The sequence below is a fragment of the Lontra canadensis genome, unplaced genomic scaffold (genome assembly GCF_010015895.1).
Source record: "Lontra canadensis isolate GAN:19392208 unplaced genomic scaffold, GSC_riverotter_1.0 scaffold158, whole genome shotgun sequence".
In the NCBI taxonomy this organism is placed as follows: Eukaryota; Metazoa; Chordata; class Mammalia; order Carnivora; family Mustelidae; genus Lontra; species Lontra canadensis.
The window spans coordinates 247,479-267,987 of NW_022631152.1; the positions used below are offsets into that span (position 1 = coordinate 247,479).

General features: G+C 38.5%; 1 protein-coding gene across 1 annotated transcript in view; it reads left to right on the forward strand.

Annotated features, from left to right (window-relative positions):
• Positions 1-17,645: 17,645 nt before the first annotated feature.
• The window catches only part of ATG4C (autophagy related 4C cysteine peptidase), a 79,301-nt gene continuing 76,437 nt past the window's right edge, over positions 17,646-20,509 (forward strand). The window contains exon 1 of the mRNA XM_032844847.1: positions 17,646-17,825. The gene's annotated coding sequence lies outside the window, so the exon portion shown is untranslated. The remainder of the gene's footprint in view (positions 17,826-20,509) is intronic.

Sequence of the window (20,509 nt, forward strand, 5' to 3'; positions counted from 1 at the left end):
GGAAGACTGCTTCTCCCTTCTCCCACTCCCCCTGCTTCTGTTCTCTCTCTCGCTGTCTCTTTCTCTCTCTGTCAAATAAAAAATAAATAAAAATCTTAAAAAAAAAAAAGAGTAGTTTAGAAAACATCCAAAAAGAACTTTATGACAAGGTAGGGAAATCTTTCTTCATTCATGTTCCCATCCAGGAAATTCTTAAGACATCTAGGCTAACGTGTCAAAGTTGGGCAAGAAAAACTTTAATCTTGGAGTCATCTTTGAATAGTCTCTCAGCTTATTATTCTCTCAGCCAATTAATTATCAAGTCTTATTCATTCTCTCCACACTCTTTGGCCTCTCCTTATTTAAGTCATCTATTGCTTGGATTACTCCAAAGGTCTTCTAGCGGGCTTTCTGAATCACGACTTGCTGCCTATGATGGGATGCTTGTGCTTACTGCCCAGCAGCCATTTCTACTTCTTCTCTGTAGCTGCACCCAAAAATCTCCTTTTGGGAAGAATTCTTCTCTCTTACTCTGAACCATATAATTTTTTTAAAATTTTATTTTTATTTTTATTTTTTTTTAATTTATTTTCAGCGTAACAGTATTCATTGTTTTTGCACCACACCCAGTGCTCCATGCAATATGTGCCCTCTCCAATACCCACCACCTGGTTCCCCCAACCTCCCACCCCCTCACCTCTTCAAACCCCTCAGATTGTTTTTCAGAGTCCATAGTCTCTCATGGTTCATCTCCCCTTCCAATTTCTCTCAAGTCCCTTCTCCTCTCTAACTCCCCTTGTCCTCCATGCTATTTGTTATGCTGCACAAATAAGTGAAACCATATGATAATTGACTCTCTCTGCTTGACTTATTTCACTCAGCATAATCTCTTCCAGTCCCGTCCATGTTGCTACAAAAGTTGGGTATTCATCATTTCTGATGGAGGCATAATACTCCATAGTGTATATGGACCACGTCTTCCTTATCCATTCGTCCGTTGAAGGGCATCTTGGTTCTTTCCACAGTTTGGCGACCGTGGCCATTGCTGCTATAAACATTGGGGCACAGATGGCCCTTCTTTTCACTACATCTGTATCTTTGGGGTAAATACCCAGTAGTGCAATTGCAGGGTCATAGGGAAGCTCTATTTTTAATTTCTTTTTTTTTTAAATTTTTAAAAATTTATTTATTTGATAGAGACAGAGATCACAAACAGGCAGAGAGGCAGGCAGAGAAAGAGAGGGAAGAGCAGGCTCCCTGCTGAGCAGAGAGCCCGATGCGGGGCTCGATCCCAGGACCCTGAGATCATGACCCGAGCCGAAGGCAGAGGCTTTCACCACTGAGCCACCCAGGTGCCCCTATTTTTAATTTCTTGAGGAATCTCCACACTGTTCTCCAAAGTGGCTGCACCAACTTGCATTCCCACCAACAGTGTAAGAGGGTTCCCCTTTCTCCACATCCCCTCCAACACATGTTGTTTCCTGTCTTGCTAATTTTGGCCATTCTAACTGGTGTAAGGTAGTATCTCAATGTGGTTTTAATTTGAATCTCCCTGATGGCTAGTGATGATGAACATTTTTTCATGTGTCTGATAGCCATTTGTATGTCTTCATTGGAGAAGTGTCTGTTCATATCTTCTGCCCATTTTTTGATATGATTGTCTGTTTTGTGTGTGTTGAGTTTGAGGAGTTCTTTATAGATCCTGGATATCAACCTTTTGTCTGTACTGTCATTTGCAAATATCTTCTCCCATTCCGTGGGTTGCCTCTTTGTTTTCTTGACTGTTTCCTTTGCTGTGCAGAAGCTTTTGATTTTGATGAAGTCCCAAAAGTTCATTTTTGCTTTTGTTTCCTTTGCCTTTGGAGACATATTTTGAAAGAAGTTGCTGTGGCTGATATCGAAGAGGTTACTGCCTGTATTCTCCTTTAGGATTCTGATGGATTCCTGTCTCACGTTGAGGTCTTTTATCCATTTTGAGTTTATCTTTGTGTACGGTGTAAGAGAATGGTCGAGTTTCATTCTTCTACATATAGCTGTCCAGTTTTCCCAGCACGATTTATTGAAGAGACTGTCTTTTTTCCACTGTATATTTTTTCCTGTTTTGTCAAAGATTATTTGACCATAGAGTTGAGGGTCCATATCTGGGCTCTCTACTCTGTTCCACTGGTATATGTGTCTGTTTTTATGCCAGTACCATGCTGTCTTGGTGATCACAGCTTTGTAGTAAAGCTTGAAATCAGGTAACGTGATGCCGCCAGTTTTATTTTTGTTTTTCAACATTTCCTTAGTGATTCGGGGTCTTTTCTGATTCCATACAAATTTTAGGATTATTTGCTCCAGCTCTTTGAAAAATACCGGTGGAATTTTGATTGGAATGGCATTAAAAGTATAGATTGCTCTAGGCAGTATAGACATTTTAACAATGTTTATTCTTCCAAACCAAGAGCATGGAATGGTCTTCCATCTTTTTGTGTCTTCTTTAATTTCTTTCATAATTTTGGAGAGATTAATTTCACCTTCAGTTCCAGAAGTGGATTCTTGTGAGCTTAGCTACTTAGTGAATTTCTATTGAATTAATAAAATTATTGATTCACTTACTGAATTAGTGAATTCATCTATTTCCTCTGATCATACTGATTACCTTAGGTCAATGAGACTCAGTGAAATATTTGTTGGGGCCTCTGGGAGCTAACATATTTTTCCTTTGAATCTCTGTAGAAAAGTCATTTTCAAAAAAAAAATGTCATTTTCATAGAGAAAATTTCCCTAATTTCACAATTTCGGTTATCCTCCCGTTATACACTCCTGTAACTACCTTATGTAATACAAATACATTTGTAATTGTTTAAAATTTGCCTTCCTTTTAAAGAATATACACTTCCTGGATGCAGGGTTTTCTATCATACTAACATTCTATTCTTGGTATATTCCCAGAGTCTAGCGCAGGGCCTGGGACCAAATACATGGTGAACAAATCCATAGACCGAGAATTAACATGGAGCAGAGAGAAGGCAAGAAAGTGTATTTTAAGAAGAAATGAGTATTTGACCAAACCTAATTTAAACATCAACCTAAAGCTACCTGATATTAAAGAATCTGAGTATTTGGGGCTAAATTCCAATTTAGACTGAGTTGAGAGAAGAAATGTGAAATCAGAGAGGCCAAATATTGTGCCTTTCAAGTAAACCTTTTTTAAGTTTTCTTGTTTGTTTGTTTATTTATTTATGAGTAGGCTCCACACCCAGTGCAGAGTCCAATGTGGGGCTCAATCTCACAACTGTGAGGTCAAGAACTTAGCTGAGATCAAGAGTCGACACTCAATTGACTGAACCATCCAGGTGTCGACCCAAGCTTATTTCTTTTTCTTAGTAATCTCTACACCCAACGAGGGGCTTGAACTCACAACCTTGAGATCAAGAGTTGCACATTCTTCTTCTTCTTTTTTTTTTTTAAAAGATTTTATTTATTGATTTGACACAGAGAGAGAGAATACAAGCAGGGGGAGTGGGAGAGGGAGAAGCAGGCTTCCCGCTGAGCAGGGAGTCGGATGAGGGGCCTGATCCCAGGTCCCCGGGACCATGACCTGAGCCACAGGCAGACACTAAATGACTGAGCCACCCAGGCGCCCCAGGACTTGCACATTCTTCTGAGCCAGCCAAATGCCCCTCAAATAAACATTGACTATACTTTTCTTAATGAGCTCTGTGAACTCATCCATGTCTATGCTTGTGCATTGTCTATCATTTTGGTGTTTTGTTACTCATTAATTCAATAAACATTTATTCACTATCTCCTTTATGTATGCACTGCTATAGATGCTAGAGATGAATGAATAAAATGTGACCCTATAAGGAATTTACAGTCTAATTAGAAAGATAGATGTGTAAATAAATAAATTATAACATTGTGGTAAGTGCTGGAAGAAGAAATTAATGATTATTGCTTTCTTTAAACATATGGTATTATTAGTCAGGGTCTTTCAGTTGCAAGTGACAGGACCCCAATATCAGATGGCCTAAGCAGAAAATGGAATCTATTGACTTTTGTAATTAGGAATTCCAGAGAGAGAGCTAAGCTGAGCTACTCAAATAATATTGTTGGACTTCTCTATTTCTTTCTGGGTTTATGTCCCGCTGTTTAAGCTTCATTTTCTTTTTCTGAAGATGGACTCTGAGATAGATCGCTGTGGTGCACTGCTCAGATGCCACCTTTAAGATGGAAGCACTGATTTCTCCCTGGCTTTCGGCAGTGTTGGCTGCTGATGGCTCAAAGCTGAGTCTCTCTCTGGGAATTGCTCTTACACAAAGGGAGCCCCTCATTCCATCTCATTATGCTTCCTCTCTTGGAGCAACTTGTGTCCAGACGGATCAATGAAGGGTTCCAAAGCCTGGCCTCTTGCCTTGATTCAAGACATTTTTGAAGGGCCATCTCAGCTTTAAAGCTACCCATGGGGTCAGTCGAAGAGTCCGAGGAACTTGAGAAGGTCTGACACTTGGCCGATCTATTCTATGAATAACAGGGTTGAATTTATTTTTAAATTCTGGTTATAGAGGAAGAAATGGAGAGAAGTAAAGAGGAGGAAATATGAAGTAAAATCAAAAGACGGTTCTAATTAAAGACCAAGAGCCTTGCCCTGTGACTTCTCCTTGAGATTCTACAGCCCTTCAATAAGTGCTCCTGTGTAAGTGGGTCTTTGTGAAAGTAATGAAGAGACTGGGCTTCCCCCTGGACTTGCCCGGGATGCAACAGAACCATAGAGCACAGGTATATTTAGGAGTTTAGAGACATCACCTGAAGAAATAAGTTCTAAAACTTTGCAGAGACAGTGAGTAGAGCTATAAACACTGTATGTTATAAGGTCTAACTGGTGAATATCTGAATATATCTGTCATAGCAACAAATACCTTATAGGATAAAATATAGCTTTATTTCCCAAACACTCAAGGAAATAATAACAAAATAAGTACTAATAAATCACAGTATAATAAAAGAAAGATAAAATGTCATAGCGATGGAAAGATCTTAAGCAGCCAATATATTATAGAAACGTTGGCTTTTTAAAAAGATTTTATTTATTTATTTGTCAGAGAGAGAAAGCAAGACAGCGCACAAGCAGGGAGAGTGGCAGGCAGAGGGAGAAGCAAGTGTCCCACTGAACAAGGAGCCCGATGCAGGACTTGATCCCAGGATCCTGGGATCATGACCTGAGCCAAAGGCAGGTGCTTAACAGACTGAGCCACCCAGGCATCCCTAGGAAAGATGGATTTTTATAAGTCATTACTTGACTGTTATTTTAAAAAAATGAGATAACAAGAAAAATTAGAAGCTAATTTTCCAAGAAAAATTTAAAAAATAAATTAGGTTCATCCATGTATCATGACACGTAAAAATAATCAAAATTCTTGTCTCTGATTAAAACATTTCCCAAAGTGTTCCTTGAGGTTTTATTCATTAAACAACAACAGAGGCACCTGTTGGTTGGACATCAGACTCTTGGTTTAAGCTCAGGTCCTGATCTCAGGGTTGTGAGACTGAGCCCTGTGATACTCTTTGAGTTTAGCATGGAGTCTGCTCCAGACTCTCTTCTTTCTGCAGCCCCCCTCTCTTTCTCAAATAAATAAAAATAAATCTTAAAAAACAACAACAACAACAACCCCCCACAACTATCCTCCAAAGAGGTACCTCTGCAGATGAATACAGCTGTGTATTTTAAGTCCTTCTAGAAAATAGACAAATGAATTAGATAATTTCTGGGGAACCATTTCTACCCTGTTACTGGGATTTTTTTGATGGTTGTAACTTGACTGGGAAAAATCACAAAGCTGAACTGAAAATAAAACAGCAAATTAAGAGAGCCATCTACTGGCAGCTCCTTGAAATCTGTTTAATTCATTAGGTTTTTAGGCCGAAGATACTTCCTAAGTTTATGATACACTTTCTTGGATAAATTTAATCTGACCAACTTTCATGCTATATTTTGTATGAAGGAGGATATCTGTAACATAATAGTTATAACCTGAAATACAGATACCCATGTTTAGAAGTTATTCTTTGAAATTTAGCCAACTTGGCAATTAAACGAAGAATGATGATGACAAGGTATATGATGTTTAGTATAGTGAGTATAATAAGAACAGACAATATATGTCTAGCACTGGTCCATGGACTTCCCTTATATTAATTTTTATAATCTTCGCAACAATCTTATAAAGTAGGTGTTATTATTATCCTCATTTTGTAGATGAGAAGACTGAGTACAAAGAAGTTGGGTAGATATGTGGCCCATAAGTCAAACAGCCAATAAGCTCAGCACTTGGAATAAACTCGAGTAATTTGGCTGCTCAGTCCATACTCTTATCTGTAACCAGATACAAAAAAATATTGAGTTCATATTATGTAATCAGCATTGTTATGCTTATAGAGAGACTCCTGAAATTGAGCTACAGATAGAATTCCTATAAAAATTTTAGCTGAGGGATGCCTGGGTGGCTCAGTCAGTTAAGCTGTTGCCTTCAGCTCAAGTCATGATCCCAGAATCCTGGGATTGAGTCCCACATCAGGCTCCTTGTTTGGTGGGGAGCCTGCTTTTCTCTCTGCCTCTGCCTGCCACTCTGCCTGCTTGTGCCTTCTCTCTCTCTCTCTCTCTCTGACAAATAAATAAATAAATAAATAAAGTCTTTAAAAAATTTTTTAGCTGACTTTTTTTTTCAGAAATTGACAAGATGATCCTGAAATTCTTAAAGAAATTTTGTAAGCAACTGGCAATAGCAAAAACAATTTTGAAAAAGAACAAAATTGGAAGACTCACATTTCCCAATTTTGAAACTTACCACAATGTTACAGTAATGAAAGAAAATATGGTACCAGCATAAGGATAGACATATATTTCAAAAGAATATAGGGGTGCCTGGCTGGCTCAGCCAGTGGAGCATGTAGGGTTGAGCCCCATGCTGGGTGCAGAGATTACTCAAAAGTGAGGTCTTTAGGGGCTCCTGTGTGTCTATGTCATTAATCATCTGCCTTCGACTCAGGTCATGATCCCAGGATCCTGGGATGGAGCCTGGCAGCCAGCCGGCATCGGCATTGGGCTCCCTGCTCCTCGGGGAGCCTGCTTCCCCCTCCGCCTACAGCCCTTTCTGATTGTGCTCATTCATAGGCGCGTGCTCTCTTTCTCTCTGACAAATAAATAAATAAAATCTTTAAAAAAAAGTTTAAAAAAAGGAATAGAATTATGAGTCCAGAAATACACTTAACATATTTATGGGCCAATGGATTCTCAACAGGAATGCCAACACAATTTAGTGGTGGAGGAATAGTCTTTTCTTTCCTTCTTTAAAAAATTCTTTATTTAAATTCAATTTAGTTAACATAGTCTGTATTATTAGTTTCAAGTATAGGAATAATCTTTTCAACAAATGGTACTAGGACAACTGGAAATCCACATGCAAAAGAATGAAGCTTTACCTCCTATTATATACCAAAAGGAACTCAAATGGATTGAAGTTCTAAATGTAAGACAAACAAACAAAAACAAAAAAGCCCTAAATGTACAAGCTAAAACTGTAATGTTCTATCTTCCTACCTTGCCAAAAAATACTTTTATAACAATAAACTGAAAATTTTGTTTAAATTTATGGTTTTATATAACTGAATATCATCCAAATATCAAAGATGATTGAATTTAATTACTATTATTGGACATGTTTGTGCATCCTGTTGAGTTGGGAATATTTGATTTAGTAATAAAAAATATACATAACTAATAAATTATTGTATGCTGTATTAGCTTGCTAGGGCTGCCATAATAAAGCACCACAATTTAGCAGTTTAAATAACAAAAATCTCTTGTCTCACACTTCTGGAGGCAGAAGTCTGTGATTGTTTGAGTTGCCAGCTAAACTGGATAGTTTTTTCTTGAAACACCATTTTAACATGAAAGAGTAACTGGCAAAATATGTTTATTCAGACTTCGGCATTTGACAGAATGAGACTATGTTACTTCAATAAAAACTAGACAATATTTTCTGCTGACAGTAAAATTTGAGAATTTAAGTGAAAATTAGAATGTGGGAGAGCTATCTGCCACAGTGAGCTTGTCAGCTTCTAAATACTTAAAGATATTTCTGACTAGAGAAGAGCACAGGTAAAGACACATTTCCACCTTAGGGTTTTTGTACTGCCTGTTCCCTCCATTTAAATACTCTTCCCTCCTATCTGCTTGCCTTCCTCTCTTACTTCCTTAAATTTTCATTCACGTGTCACCTTCTAAATAAGGTCTACTTCCAGTGCCATATTTAAAATGATAATCCATCCCTCAGGACTCTTGAGCTTTTCTCCTATCCTCTGTTTTTCTTCCTCTCTTCATCTCCAAAAACTCACCACCATCTAACATTCTACATAATTTACTTATTTTTTCATTTTTTGAAAGTTTATTTTTGTTAGTAATCTCTATGCCCAATGTGGGGCTGAAACTCATAACCTTGAGATCAAGAGTCACATGTTCTTCTTACTGAGCCAGTCAGGTGTCCCTATTTTATTTTTTGTTTGCTCTATCTTAACCAACTAAAATGTAAGCGCCTTGAGAAGAAGAACCATTGTGTTTGTTCACGGATATAACCCAAGCCCCTAAAATAGTGCCTAACACAATGTAGGCAATCCATACATATTCAGTATATTACCAAATGTTTGTAATAGTATTTTATGTTAATATATTCATAAAAAGCTAAGATTATACATCAAATTCTTAGAGGTCACTATCTTCATTGTAGTATGTTTCCTTAGTATTCGAATTTTTTTAATCAAAGACTTAGATTATTTTATTTTGAGATTTCATTTATCTATTTTAGAGAGAGAGAGTACACATCTGTGCACACAAGCAGAGGGAGAGGGAGAGGCAAAGAATCTCAAGCAGACTCCGTGCTGAGTGTAGAGCTCAATGAGGGGCTCAATATCATGACCTCATGATCATGACCTGAGCCCAAACCAAGAGTCAGATGCTTAACTGACCGGGCCATACAGGCTCTTCAAAGATCTAGGTTATTTTAAAAAGCAGAATATATATGTAGAGGGGTGCCTGGGTGGCTCAGTTGATTAAGTGTCTGCTTTTGGCTCAGATCATGATCCCAGGGTCTTGGAGTTGAGCCCCATATCTGGCTCCTTGCTCAGTGGGGAGTCTGCTTCTCTCTCTCTCTCTCTCTGCATTTCCTCCTGCTTGTGCTCTCTCTCCCTCCCTCTCTGTCAAAGAAATAAATAAAATATTTTTTAAAAAGAATATATATTTACATAAACATGTACATACATGTATACACATAGATACAAAAGTGCACATGTATGTATATTCACACATGCATATCTATGTTCAGCTCAGTGCAAATTATCATCTACCCTGATATGGAATTTATTTTGTGGATTTATTCTTATTCTATGCCACAATAAGACTTTGTCTTTTTTTTTTTTAAGATTTTATTTGTTTATTTGACAGAGATCACAAGTAGACAGAGAGGCAGGCAGAGAGAGAGGGAAGCAGGCTCCCCGCTGAGCAGAGCACCCGATGTGGGGCTCGATCCCATGACCCTGAGATCATGACCTGAGCTGAAGGCAGCGGCTTAACCCACTGAGCCACCCAGGTGCCCCAAGACTTTGTCTTTATTAAGTCCTATTCACATTCTGCCTTGTTTTATAATTTATGGTATATATTCTTGTCTCCCTCAAAAGATTTTAAGCTTTTCTAGGGCAAGACAATGTCATGCTCACATAGGCCCCTGGCCAACTGAGTTTTTAGCCTTGCCTCAAAGACCAAACATTTTCAAAACTCAAGTAAATTTATTTTGAAAATGGCATTTGTCATTTAGTGGTACAAATTTGTGAACTTAAAAAATAAAACTAAGTACTGGGACTTAATAAACACGATCCTTTCCAGCTTTTGTGTTTCTGTGGAGAAGTAAAAAAGAATAAATATCAAAAGGAGTTCTCTACTGGCTGCTTTTTACTTTATATCAGTCTAAGGTTTTTATAACTTTATAAACTACAGCTTTTGTGATATCAAGGTTTACTATTAATACCAACTTATTATTACTCTTAAATGAGTAACACCTTTATATTTATAAAATAAAATACAGGTTGTAGGGCACCTGGGTGGCTCAGTTGGTTAGGCTGTTGCCTTCGGCTCGGGTCATGATTCTGGGATCCTGGGATCGAGTCCTGCACTGGGCTCCCTGCTTAGTGGAGAGCCTGCTTCTCTCTCTCCCTCTGCCTGCCACTCTGCTTAATTGTGCTATTTCTCTGTCAAATAAATAAATAAAATCTAAAAAAAAAATACAGGTTGTAAATCATTTGTGAAATGTAGAAAGCTGTAAGAAAAAAATTATTCAAAATTTCATCATCTAAATGCAACTGCTATTGATATTTTAATCTGTATATCTTGATATCTTTTCTCCTAAGTGTAGTTTTTCATTTGTTTAAAAGAGTTGTGATTATTTTACATACATAATTTTTTATCTAGCTTTTTTCACTTGCCATTAAAACATAAAACACATTTCCATGTTATGAACTGTTTGATAAACACTTGAATCTTACCCCAATTCAAGTTTGAGATCTGGCTTTTGGTTCAAGTGACAAGTTGCCAGTATCAGACTCTTTCTCCTTTCTCCTGTCTCCTGAAACCCAAAATAGTTAATAATTTTCTATCAATAAAGAGAGAGAGAGAGAGAGAGAGAGAGAGAGAGAAACTATATTTAGATTCAGAAGAACCTGAAATTGAGTCAGACTAAGATTTAGACTAACAGAAGTAACGTTTATGAACAGTATTTAACTTGCTATTCTTCCCTGGAGAACAGTGTTAGGTGGAAGGAAGAGCATAAGTTTTTGTTTGTTTGTTTTTAAGATTTTATTTATTTATTTGACAGAGAGAGACACAGCGAGAGAGGGAACACAAGCAGGGGGAGTGGGAGCGGGAGAAGCAGGCTTCCCGCTGGGCAGGGAATCCGATGTAGGACTCAATGAGGGCTGGATCCCAGGACTCTGGGATCATGACTTGAGCTAAAGGCAGACGCTTAATGACTGAACTTCCCAAGCGCCCCCTTTGCTCATCTTTTAATTGGGGTGTTGTCTGTTTCTGATCTGTTAGTTCTTTGTATATTCTGGATATTAAACCTTTGTCAGATATATGACTTGCAAATATTTCTTCTATCCTATGGATTGTCTTTTCACCTTTTTCATGGTGTCCTCTGATGCATAAAAGTTTGTGAAGTTTGATGAAGTCCAACTTATCTATTTTTTTCTTCTTTGTTTGTGCTTTGGTGTCACATTTAAGAATCTATGGCTAAATCTGGGTTACGAAAATAAATCTGTATGTTTTCTATTGTATGTTTTATTATTTTAACTTTTCTATTTAGATCTTTGACCTATTTTGAGTTTATTTTAAAATATGGCATGGGTATATCATATGATTAGGGATCCAGATTTATTCTTTTGCATGTGGAAATCCAGTGTTATAGAGACTATTCTTTTGCCATTAAATAATCTTGGCATGCAATGCTTTTTTTCCCTCCAATTTTTTTTATTGTAGTAAACTATACATAACATAAAATTTACTATTTTAACCATTTTAAGTGCACAGTTCAGTAGTATTAAGTACATTCACACTGTGGTGCAGCCATCACTACCATCTATCTTTAGAACTCATTTCATCTTACAAAATTGAAACTCTATAACCATTAAATAATAACTCTTCATTGCCCACTCCCCCAGCCCCTGGCAACCACCATTCTACTTCCTGCATCTGAATGTGACTACTCTGGGTAGCTCACATAAGTGAAACCACACAGTGTTTGTCTTTTTGTGACTGGATTATTTCAATCCTCAGGGTTCATTCATGTTGTATCATATATCACAATTTCTTACTTTTTAAAGGGCTGAATAAGATTACTTTGTGCGTCTATACACATTTTGCTTATTCATTCACCTGTTGACGAACACTTGGGCTGCTTCCAGCTTTAGCTACTGTGAATAATGCTGCTATGACTAGGGTGCAGAGCATGAACTGCTTTTTGTTAGCAAAAACCTTTTCCAGAAGCTCCCTGGCAAATTTTCCCTCACATCTCATTGTCTGGAATTATGCCACATGTTCATGCCTAAACCTAAAGAAACGGGCCACAGTGTTTGATTAGAGTCTAAACTTTAGGGAAATCATACTTTATGTCTTGTAGGGTTTGGGGAAGGAATATCCCTGCCCAGAAGCTCTGGGCTGTAAGGAGGATGTGGATTCCATTATAAAACAAGTATGTGAGTGTAAGCCCCTCAGTTGCACTTTCTGTGACCAAGAGTCCTGAAAGCTACACACTGTTAGGGTGAACCTCACATTTATGTCGAATTTCTGCTTTGAAACCTCGAGGCTGGTGAATATACCTCATATTCCTGTCATCCTTGGTCATCATCTTTCTTTTTGTGTTCTCACCTGTGCTTCGCTTTCCCCTGACCCAATCCTCCTACTTCTTTTCTCCCTTAAAAATCTTTCCATTCCTTCTTTCATGTTCTAATTAGCTACAACATGATTCTCCTCACAGAATTCACTTCCTGTTTTTTTTTTTTTAAAGATTTTATTTATTTATTTTCGAGAAAGAGAGCAGGAGCAGGGATTGAGGGTGGGGGCCGTGGAGGGAGGGGATATGGGAGGAGCAGAGGGAGAGGGAAAAGAAGACTCCTTGCTGAGCAGCTGAGCAGGGAGTCTGTGGCAACTTGGGCTCTATCCCAGGAACCTGGGATCATGACTCCAGTCTAAGGCAGATGCTTACTCGACTGAGCCACTAAGGCTCCCCTCACCTCCTGTTCTTTTTTTCTTTTTTTTAAAGATTTTATTTATTTGTCAGAGAGAGAGAGAGGAGCGAGAGTGAGCACAAGCATACAGAGTGGCAGGCAGAGGCAGAGGGAGAAGCAGGCTCCCTGCCGAGCAAGGAGCCCGATGTGGGACTCGATTCCAGGATGCCAGGATCAATACCTGAGCCGAAAGCAGCCGCTCAACCAACTGAGCCACCCAGGCGTCCCTCACCTCCTGTTCATAATGAATGCTGACTTTTCTTTGGATTTGGTCTCTCTGCAACTTTCTTGAACTTTTTTTTATTGTTTTTGTCGTTTTGTTCTCATTTATTTATTTTTTATTTTTATTTATTTATTTATTTATTTTTAAAGATTTTTATTTATTTATTTATTTGACAGAGAGAGATCACAAGTAGGCAGAGAGGCAGGCAGAGAGAGAGAGGGAAGCAGGCTCCCTGCTGAGCAGAGAGCCCGATGCGGGACTCGATCCCAGGACCCTGAGATCATGACCTGAGCTGAAGGCAGCGGCTTAACCCACTGAGCCACCCAGGCGCCCTGTTCTCATTTATTCATGCACACCAGGTCCAGAGACAAGTTCAGCTCTCTCTCCATTCTGAAAATCCTCTGCTTTTATGTAAAAATCTGTTCCTTGAAGGATTTCGAGACAATTGTATATACCATTCTGTCCCTTACCTCATTCCTGAATTATAAGCTTATATCCCTATCTACGTAGCTCACTATCTTATCCGTGCCCAGGGATGGCTGGTGGTTCAGTCGATTGGGCATCTGCCTTTGGCTCAGGTCATGATCCCAGGGTCCTGGGATGGCGTCCTGCATTGGCTCCTTGCTCAGTGGGGAGCCTGCTTTTTCCTCTCTGCCTGCTGTTCACCCTGCTTGTGCTCACACTCTCTCTCTTTCTCTCTGACAAATAAATAAATGAATAAATCTTCAAAGAAAAAAAAATCTTATCCATGCCCACGTTTTTTTCAATTGTCATCTGAAGTCAATTACTCCCAAAAGTATATATTGAGCTCAAATCTTTCTCTTAAGCTTCATATCTAACTGTCTCCTGGACATAGCCATTTGGGAACTCTAAAGCATTTCTTTCTTATTTTTTAAGATTTTATTTTCAAGTAATTTCTACACCCATTGTGGGGCTCAAACTCACAGTTCTGAGATCAAGAACCACATGCTTTTCTCACTGAGCCAGCCAGGTGTCCCAACCATTCCTAACTCAACCTATGGAAAATTGGAAAAGCAGAAACCTGGGGGTCTTTCTTGATTCCTTCACCCCCCTCATACCTCCTCTTGATTCTATTATCCTAATATCCTAATAACTCTTGATCTCAAGGTTGTGAATTCAAGCCCCACATTGGGCGTAGAGATTACTTAAAAATAAAATCTTTTTAAAATATCACTATTTACTTCAGATTTCCCATTTTTAAATGTGAATTATGAAAACAGTATCTTAACTGTTCTTTTCAGCCCAAGACATTCTCCATACCACTGCAGGCTAAAATGCAATCTAATTATGCCATTCCCTAAATGGTTCCCTATATAACCAGGTTAAAGTCCAAGATTCTTAACATAGTACACAAGACCCCTTCAGGAAATAGTCCCAGTCTGTCTTTCCAGCCTTGTATCATACCACTCCCTCACTCTCATGTTCCAACTGTAATGAATTTATGAGTTATTCTCCATTGGTTCAGCCGCCCTCTTCTGCAGTTAGTTAATTATTTTTGTCATTTAAGTTATCTCAGGACTTTCTACTCTAAGGTCTCTCAATTTGAGAATAAGTGACATGCTTTATTCTCTTAATACCTTGTCCATACCTCTATCATAATGTTTATTACATTGTATTGTGGGACCATAATTTTCTTATCTGAAGTCTCTTCATATTTCCAGGATTTAGCACAGTGCTGGGTATTTGGTAGACATAGGTTGTGACTAGATCGTCTGTGGCATTTCAAGACTAAGGTTTACCTTGCTGCACTTGCTGAATGTGGCTATGTAATGAAAAGGAGGAGGGAATAATATTGCATTTAGGAGGGAAGCTGAACCCACTGAACTCGCTTTCAAAATTATGAGGATTCTGTAGCTAGGTTGAGGTACAGAGGGCAGTGGAGAAATAGAGATTGAATATGCAGGAGAGGTGATAGAAATAAGGTCACGTGGAAAGGAGGAAAGGTTTTAAGATTTCCTTAAAATAGGGGTGCCTGGGTGGCTCAGTCATTAAGCATCTGCCTTTGGCTCAGGTCGTGATTCCAGGGTCCTGGGATTGAGTCCCACATCCAGCTTTTTGCTCAGCAGGGAGCCTGCTTTTCCCTCTCTCTCTGCCTGCTGCTCCCCCTGCTTGTGCTCTCTCTGTCAAATAAATAAACACATAAAATAGCTTATATTAAAACTACATAGTATGAATAAGAAGGGAGTTTCAGGGCCTCAGCCCTCACTCTGAACTCCCTCAAACACTTATGGAGAGGGAGTTACTCTGAACAAAGTGCTGTGTGAGAGCTGAGAGGGACACACATATTTAAGATGTGGTTCCTGCCTCTTAGAAGTTATATTAGCTAGTATAGGGTTCCAATTAACCAAATGCATAAGTGATTGTTAGCAGGCAATGTTAGACATATTTTACTTTCTGTTTTCCATTCTAATAAAGCTCTCTTGTCTTCTTTTCATCACCCTTTTAAATCTTTCCTAACTATCAAAACTATCTGTACTTCAGAAATAGATGGTAGCGGCTAAGCAAAGAGCTTTGTCCCTAGCAGCACTAATTGTGTATTTGTTGAACTAAATTGAGTATCTTGTCCAGTTTTAACTCTCTTGTGCTTGGCAATTGGCTGAATTGGAGAGTCAAAGACACATTTAAAACTGAGGAGAGAATATTGCTGAGTATTGCAGCTGCCAAGAATCTCCTTTCAAAACCTGAAAAGTCTGTTACATAAATTATGTACTCTTTTAACTCTCTTCCACTTTCATTTACACAATTGATCATTGAAACTACTTTAGAATATGCATATCAATTATTTAGCATATTTTAAAAGCTTCCTTAATAACATCTTTAATAAGTGGATGCAATTATTTATTTATTTACTGCAAACAGTTATGAATAACAGATAACCTAATTATAGTTTATCATTACCTCTAACCATTCCAATGGAAAGGTTTCTCTCACTGTATTCATATTGTTGCTGCATGAGTATGGAAAGCAGCAGCTTGTTTTCTGTGATCATAGATTTTAAATATTTACTTGCTAGTGCTGCATAATTTAGCACACTGTAGTTGGAAAGCAGTTTGTATGGTAGTGGATGCTTTGTCGGTGTTACAGAATACAGTTTCCCTCTGTGACTTCTATGTGAGGTTATAAAAATGGAAAGTATTCTACTTCATTTTTCTAACCAATTAAAATCTGTTTAGCTGTAAATCCATAGAAAACTAATGTTTATGGTATATTTCAATTTTATTTTGTAGAATTACTATGTAATTTAAGAATTCAAGTATTGTTTTTCATGGGCTACTAGTGCACAATATAAAAAATAAAATATATTAATTCTTGGTAATGTAAATCTTTTTTTTTTTTTTTAAAGATCTTATTTATTTACTTGACAGAGAGAGACAGCTATAGAGGGAACACAGTCAGGGGTGAGGGAGACACAGGCTTCCAACTGAGCAGGGAGCCCGTTGTGGTGTTCCATTCCAGGACCCTGGAATCCAGACCTGAGCAGAAGGCAGATGCTTAACGACTGAGCCACCCAGGCGCCCTGGCAATGTAAATCTTTATGAAACTAACAAAAAGGAATCCAGACAGCTTGTTTGATTCATGGTATCTGTCCTAAGAAATCAAAACAAAGTTCTGTATTTTAAAACATGGAACCACAGGCTATTTAATGAGGCAAGAAAAGTTATTTTGTTTTGTTCACTCTAATAAATGTTACATTTATGATCTTGCCATATTCTTTGTGTGATTGGTTATTGGTTGCCTTACCACATAATAGAAAATAAATAGTTCCAATTGCCTGTTTTTGTAAGAATAATGAAAATAATCCAAACTACTAGCACGTTAAAAAAGTGAAAAACATTTTAAAGTTTAACTTTGAACTTTCAACTCAGCATTCTGAACGATTTCCTTTGCCATGTGGGTACACAGTCCGGCAGTACAGATTGTTAATTTTTCACTTCCAGCTCTTACTATAATTTCTTATGCAGTTCAGGATCATGTCTGGTAGTCCTTGCTCCAACACAGTCTTTCAGTACTGCAAAACGATCTAGGATTACATTTTGCAATAATTTATTATCATACCCCTTATGAATGTGGATAAAAATTTCCATTTCATAAAAAGCCTTTATACTGTCCTGGGTTTCAATCCTTGAAAATAACGGGAATATAAAAAGTGCACACGTTCCTTAATATTTTGTAAGTATTTACCTACAGTCCCAACTACAGCTTGGCTTAGGGAACCTTCACAACAAGACGGTAAGGAATAGCGGCATTTTTATTAAAGTGGGTCTACATTAGTCCAAGGAATTTAGTGACTCCTTTGAAAGCACCTCTCTGCTCTGTGGGTATCACCAGGAGCGAGAAGGGGGCGCAGTGCATACTGGGTCTTGTAGTTCCGGCGCAAAGGAGAGGGCATGGTGTTGCGTAGCACTCTGGGAGTTGAAGTCCACTTGTCCAGTGGGAGCTCAAAGAAGGAATAATGTCAATTGTCCGTCAGAGACACCAGTTACAGATTGATGCTTTCCCTTGGCTCTGCGCTTGCCGTATTGGTGACCTAAGGGCTGGGGTGGCGAAGAGTGGGGAAACAGAATGAGGTGGAGCATGGGTCTGTGGGCTGCAGATATTGCTACAACAAATCAAAAGGCTTTCCTGCCCCGGAAGTGGCTGACCTACTCGGTTCGAAGGGGAGGCCTTTCCTCTTACTACGGTGGCCGGGGAGCTCGGGTACCTGTGGCAGCGGCGCTGAGGTCGGAGCGTTTGCGTGTGTACTGGCTGCTTTTCGGGCGGCTTCTGCTAGAGCTGGAACATTTCCCGGGTTGGTGGCTCCTGCACATTTTTTACACTTTTCCAGTTCTGTTTCGGTGAGGGGTGCTTTGAGCCTGGCGGAATCAGGAGAAGGTTGGGACTTAGTGTTTCTGATCCCCAAATGACCGGATTTTGGGGGGACCCTGCCCTCTCTGAAGATCCTGTGGCTAACCGTTTAGGCTCTCTCTTGAGAATTTTGGCACCTCCCTCATCTACCTTCTAGGGTAATTTGTCTTCTGACTCGCCGTTCTTCCTGGGCTCCAAAGGCTAACCGTAAGCCTTCCTGTGGGCAGCTGTTCCCCTCTCCTTGCGGCTTTTCTTGGTGTTCGAGATACGACCTCTTGTCCCCTAAGCTTTTGCAGCCGTTTACCTTTTTCCCATTAAAAAAAAAAAAAAAAAAAAAAAAAAAAAAAAAAAAGAAGGAAAGAAAGAAAGAAAAGAAAAATCAAAACAAAAAATTAGATTCTCAAGATGTCAGTCTTCTCATTCCTAAAACCTTTCGTCCTTTTTGGCCTTTGTTACTGCTGCGGACCTTAACACAGTCGCCTGAGTATTTTAATGTCTTTCCGTCCATACACTAACGTTCATTCACTTTCCTGGGTTCTCACTCATCCTCAACGCTTCCACCTCCATCCACATCTAAGGGCTTTATAGGTTGAAGTTCGAATACATTCTTAGGATGACTGGTGAATCTGAGAGACGTCAATGGTCAACTCGGCATGCTTCTGCTTAGAGAGTTATATTTCTTAAGATTTCTTTGGCTTGCATTTTTGTTTTGTGTTGATTATTTTCCCACAAGGGGTTGGCTGCTAGCTTATAGTTAGAGGAGAATACCTTGTCCTACAGTTCTTTGTATCTGAGTTACTTAGGTGGGATATTCCCCACTCTATTCGTAGTCGGAACATGTGTCCCCTGTGGAATTTGCAATGATTTTGTGTCAGTTAAGAGCAGATAGACACAAGGGAATGCTCTTTCCTTATTGCTTGCTTGTGATTTGTAATTAGATTATGAGTCATTGAAAGTACCCAGAGGGATTGGAAAAGCTTTGAAAGGAAAGTCTATGTATGTTCCAATTTACAAATTAATAAAGCTTCTTTCCTGAACAAGGAAGAGTTTCTAATTGGTACAATAATCTCTATATTGACTTATCAGTTCATTCTCTGTAAAATTTTGGGGATGATTTAAAGTTAAAAAGTAGCCAATATAAGAAATTATATAATGTAGTAAAAAAAAGTTTGAAAACCATTTAACTAATGCTTTTTTTGTAAAATGGAATGCAAATATGTTGAAAATTTTATTTGTTGTAATTGTGTATTTTTAAAAAGATTTTATTTATTTGAGAGGGAGAGAAAGAGAATGATAGCAAGAGAGAGCACAAGCAGACGGGAGAAGGGAAAAGCAGGCATTGTGATCGATCCCAGGACCCACTGGGTCACGACCTGAGCCGAAGGGAGACACTTAACTGACTGAGACACCCAGGCACCCCTATGGTGTATTGTTATATATTTTGATAAATCTGGTAAAACTACATCGTATACTATTCACCAATATTTTGTAGACAGAAATTTTTTTACTTCCTGGCTTTATGGGGACTGTGTGACTCAAATAAGTTTGCAGCTTTTCTTTTATTCTGATTATTGCTCTATGGAAATCCTAATAGTAAAACTTCATTCTTCCGTAAGCATCAAATATAATCTATATATGTCAATAAAATATAAATTTTTTTTAAAGATTTTATTCATTTTTTGACAGAGAGAGAGAGATCACAAGTAGGCAGAGAGGCAGGCAGAGAGAGGGAGGGAAGCAGGCTTTCCACCGAGCAGGGAGCCTGATGTGGGGCTCAATCCCAGGACCCCGAGACCGTGACCTGAGTCGAAGGCAGAGGGGTTAACCCACTGAGTCACCCAGGTGCCCCAGTAAAATATAAATATTAATACCTGTACCCTGTCAAATTGGACTTATTCCTAATTAGTCAGAAATGGTTTCAGTCATGCTTATGATTTGGAGCTAAATATATATTTCAGATTTAATTCACTCATAGAATTCTTGACGGGATAAATGATAAGAGGCTAGATATTATGCAAACTTTTTATATTTTTCCCGAGATTTTATTCATTTTGTAAGCATTTATTGAATATGTCTTGCTTCTTAACTATTGTAAGAAAAATCATCAGAATATTTATTGAGAGCATCCTCTTGTCCTCAGCTCTGTACTAGATGCTGTGAAAGCATTATTGCGTTTAATCAGTATAACAACTCAGTGAGATGGTGAGCATTATTTACATTTAGCAGATCAAGAAACTGAAGCTCAAACAGTTTAAGTCATCCAGTTCATTTTGACTCTTCCCACTATACCACAGCTGCAAAGATGTGTTCTCTACCCTGGAATCTATAGGGAACATTTATTCAATAAGTATTTTTTGAAGTAGCTGTTATTTGGTACATGATATATGTTATCTGTTGCTGGAGATATAACAGCGAACAAAAGAGACAAAAGTCCCTGCTCTTGGGAAGCTTACAGTATAGCAGAATGTATGGGATGTAAACCTTGCCTTCAAGAAGCAGCAAGTACAACCAATATGCTGTATTAGATTTTATGTGTTTTAGAATGTTAAAGTTGAAAAGAGAAATTAACTAGGAAAGATGTAATGAAGAAGATGAGATTTAATCTAGAACTAAAGCAGTGACTAGGTT